At 41.2% G+C, this 4,923-nt stretch overlaps 1 pseudogene; it reads left to right on the top strand.

Annotated features, from left to right (window-relative positions):
• The first annotated feature begins 327 nt into the window (after positions 1 to 327).
• On the top strand, positions 328 to 1,151 carry LOC126020908 (GTP-binding nuclear protein Ran-like; annotated as a pseudogene).
• The last annotated feature ends 3,772 nt before the right edge of the window (positions 1,152 to 4,923 follow it).

Consider the following 4,923-nt stretch of genomic DNA (forward strand, 5'->3'; position numbering starts at 1 on the left):
TTGATCCCTGATATTACATGTGGACCTCCAGCACCACAGGGGTGAACTCTCATCACAGAGTTAGAATAGCCACTGAACACTGTCGTGTGTGACCCAAAACTCTCGGGGGGTATCCCACTTACTTGTAGACCATCTCTAGCCCTATCACCACCATTATAGTGGCAGAAACTGGTCTACCCCATATGAAAAACATGGTCTACCCCCATAGTTTCATAGCTCAACTGTACACCCCAGTCACAGCACCATTTCTCTTTAGTGACTAAACTTGATACCTGATTTTATCTCCCTTAAAGAACCATGACAGGGCCCTTGGCATGAACAGCATTTGAATCACGCTTCTGCCATCTTCCCTCCAGCCCTCGGTCTGCTTGGGTGGAAACGCGTCTGCAGCACCTCGGCATGGCCGCCCAAGGGGAACCCCAAGTCCAGCTCAAGCTAGTGCTTGTGGGCACCGGCTGCACCGGCAAGACCACCTTCGTGAAATGCCATCTGACCAGAGAGTTCGAGAAGAAGTATGTCGCCACTCTGAGCATGGAGGTGCACCCGCTTGTCTTCCACACCAACCATGGTCCCATCAAGTTGAATGTGTGGGACACGGAGGGCCAGGAGAAATTTGGGGGCCTGCGGGATGGCTATTACATCCAAGCTCAATGTGCTATTATAATGTTTGATGTGACATCCAGAGTGATTTATAAGAATGTGCCTAAATGGCATAGAGATCTTGTTCGTGTCTGTGAGAATATCCCCATCCTGCTGTGTGGCAACAAAGTGGACATTAAGGACAGGAAAGTTAAGGTTAAGCTATTGTCTTCCACTGAAAGAAAAATCTTCATTACATTGACATCTCTGCCAAAAGTAACTACAACTTTGAAAAGCCCTTCCTTTGGCTCGCTAGAAAATTGATTGGAGATCCAAACTTGTAGTTTGTTGCCATGCCTGCACTTGTGCCTCCAGAGGTGGTCATGGATCCCGCTTTGGCAGCACAGTATGAGCACGATTTAGAGGTCTCTCAGACAACGGCTCTCCCGGATGAGGACAACAACCTGTGAGGAGAAGGAGCGGGAGCCCCAGCGTCAGAAGTCTAGTTTTATAGGCAACTGTCTTGTGATGTCAGTGGTGCCGTGTGTTTGCTACTTTATTATACAGATAACTAGAACATGTGCTTAATCTTTGGGATGCTGAAGGAGATGAATGGACTTCGGAGTGAATGTGGCAGTTTAAGGGGAAAATAAAAACTCTCTTTTTGGGGGACCGCTGTGTTGAAACTGCAGTTGTCTCCATTTTGAGTTTCTAAGATGGCTGCGATCACATCACAACATTCAGTGGTGAAAAATTGTTTGTTACTGTCATTTCCATTTCTTTTTAGAAGCAGAATAAAGTTGCAATTCAAATATCTAAAAAAAAAAACAAAACAAAAGAACCATGATAGGTACAAATTCTTGACTATCTAGTATAGTTTGACTCACAGATTTCATTCTTTAAGCAGATACTGGTTACATTTAAGTATAGAATATGCCCAGGAAATATGTCTGCCTACATACATTTAGCAGTCTTAATCCCCACTGTTTCACTAGCTTTTAAATTCCCCAAATTTATTCTGAATGCTCTAATGATCTAAAAATAGACTTAATGGGGGTTACCTGATGCAACTTTTAAACTGGGGAACAAAATAAGCTAAATGTAGGAACAGTAATCGCAAATGCCAAGATCAATGTCTGAAAGCAAGTGATGGCAGAACCAAACAGCCTTTGCTGTTTGTGGCAAATATTTTGCCACAAAATCCTAGTAAACAAGCAGTTTTGGGGCTTTGGACTGCATTTGGCAGTCATCAGGGCTGACTCCTGATTCTGGGCTTAGAGATCTCACTCCTGACAAGGTTCAGAGAACCATTTAATTGTCAAGTGATCGGACCTACTTAGCTGCATGTAAAGCAAGCACCTTACCTGCTATATAATTACTCTCTACCTCCCCACTTTTGAATTTTTTGTAGGTTTTTTGGGTTGTTTTTGGACCATACCCAGTAGCACTCAAGAGTTACTCTTGGCTCTGTGCTTAAAAGCTACTACTGGCAGGATTTTGGGATCATAAGGGATGCTGACAATTGAACCAGGGTCAGCAATGTGCAAGGTAAATGCTTTACCCACTGTATGATGACACAACACTTGCATTTTTTTTACTAATTTCTTTCCTTCTTGTTCAAGCCCTCAATTTTTTCTTCCCTATCCCTAAGTCCTTATCACCTGTAAAGTCTGAAGCATAGACAGTGTTTATCAGTGGATCTGTAGGTTGCCTATTTCATAAATGCTCATATTGGGCTGATAGAGTGCCAGCTTTCCACACAGTTAACAGTTCAGTCCCCAGCATGTCATGCTTTTATAATAAGCTTCTAGCTTTTATTGAAATACACCTAAACCAGGTAGTCACACTCAGAGACAGTGGAACTAGCTTATTTCTGCTGTGTGTTTGAAGCATGGCAGACATCTTGGGCCTTTTCTCTGCTTGATTTGGCCTGGGACTTGATTCTCTTTTGTCGTCTTCTTCAGAGGTGAGTCGTCCTGCCCACAAAGGGTGGAGCCAGAAGAGCGTGGTTTTTTAGCTTCCCTTCGCAGCCACACACATCATCTAGCCAATGAATATCACTACAACATGTAGAAAAAACACAATACAAGCGTGACAATATGAAAACAACACAGGCCAACATCAGACATAGAGAATGAAAATGGCAATTATGACAACCTGAAAATGGCCAACCACCTAGTTAGTCTCTCAGGGAGTTTACAGAAGAAAAATGGAGGATATTCACAGAACTCAAAGAAAACATAGAGTTGAATGGAACATTAATAAGAACCATTAGAATATAAAGATAGAAATCAGAAAACTCCAAACTGAAATAACAGGTCTGAAAAACTCAGTAGATGAATTGAAAACCTCAAAGAAAAGTCTCTCCAACAGGGCAGAGTATCTGAAGATAGAATCAGTGAGCTGGAAGATGAGCTGCATAACAATTCCATACAGCAAAAAATATTAGAAAAAAAGCCTTAAAAATGATTGAACAATGGAAAAATTACTCAAAGAATGTGAACAGATGAAAACAGAAGTCTTGCATAAGCTCAACAGAAGCAAATTAAGAATCATTGGAGTGGGCCCGGAGAGATAGCATAATGACGTTTGCCTTGCAAGCAGCCAATCCAGGACCAAAGGTGGTTGGTTCGAATCCCGGTGTCCCATATGGTCCCCTGTGCCTGCCAGGAGCTATTTCTGAGCAGACCCCTGAGCACTGCCGGGTGTGGCCCAAAAACCAAAAAAAAAAAAAAAAAAAAAAAAGAATCATTGGAGTCCCAAAGACCCAGGAAGAAAATCTCCAGGAAGAATCAACAGTCAAGGACATTATTACAGATAAACTACCAGAGCTAAAGACTACATGTGACCAAATCCTGCATGCACGAAGAGTACCAGCTAAAAGAGACCCAAGTAAAAGCACCCCAAGACACATCCTACTCACAATGACAAATCCCACAGATGGGGATAGAATACAGAAAGCAGCAAGATCAAAGAGGGAAATTACATTCAAGGGAGCATCCTTGAGGCCTACAGCAGACCTGGCACAAGAAACATTCAAGGCCAGAAGGCAGTGGTTAGACAATGACAAAGCTCAATGAAATACTGCACCAAGCAAAACTCACATTTAGGTTTAAAGGAAGTATACCTAAATTCACAGATAAAAAACAGCTTAGAAACTTTGCAGACTCAAAACAAGCCTTAAAAGAAAAACTAAAAGATCTACTTTAAGACAAGACTGACCAACAGAAACTTCTACACAAAGATGGCACTAAATTTCATGACAACTACCTCTCTCAATGTCAATGGACTAAATGCACCAGTTAGGACACACAGAGTGGATATATGGATGAAAAAAACTGAATCCAACCTTCTGCTGCCTACCAGAAACACACCTGAATAGTCTGAACAAACATAGACTCAAAATCGAAGGCTGGAAGAAAATCATCCAAACAAACAACACCCTTAAAAAAGCTGGAGTGTGTGGGGCCGGAGATATAGCATGGAGGTAAGGCATTTTATTTTCATGCAGAAAGTTGGCGGTTCGAATCCCAGCATCCTATATAATCCCCTAAGCTTGCCAGGAGCGATTTCTGAGCATAGATTCGGGAGTAACCCCTGAGCGCTGCCGGTGTGACCCAAAAACCAAAAAATAACAACAACAACAAAAAAGCTGGAGTGACCCTATTAATATTAATATTAAAGATTAATTAAAATTAAGATGACACACACAGTACACGCAAAAAAGTTGTAAGGGACAAAGATGGACATTTTTATCCTAATCAAGGGATATGTACAACAGAAAGAAATCACAGTCCTAAATATATATGCACTGAATGAGAGACCAGCAAAGTATTTAATACAATTGTTGACAAACCTGAAAAAAAGATATCAATAACAACACAATAATTGTGGGAGATTTCAACACTGCCCTGTCACCCCTTGATAGATCAACCAGACTGAAACAAAAAAATATATACTAGATCTGTAGCTATGAAAAGAGAAATGCAAGAGAGAGAACTAGTAGAAACACACACACACACACACACACACACACACACACACACCACTCCATCCCCAGAAACCTGGTTACACAGTCTTCTCCAACGTACATGGATCATTCTCCAGAATAGACCAGATGCTGGCCCACAAAACATATCTCAATAAAATCAAGAGGATAGAAATCATGCAGACTACTTTTGCGATCACAAGGCACTAAAATTAGACGTAAACTACAATAGGACACAGAAAAAAAAAACTTTAATACCTGAAAATTAAACAGCTTACTACTGAACAACCAGTGGGTCAGAAATGAAATCAAAGAGGAAATCAAAATATTCATGGAAAAAATGACAATAAAGACAT

This window comes from Suncus etruscus, chromosome 10 (genome assembly GCF_024139225.1).
Source record: "Suncus etruscus isolate mSunEtr1 chromosome 10, mSunEtr1.pri.cur, whole genome shotgun sequence".
Taxonomy (NCBI): Eukaryota; Metazoa; Chordata; class Mammalia; order Eulipotyphla; family Soricidae; genus Suncus; species Suncus etruscus.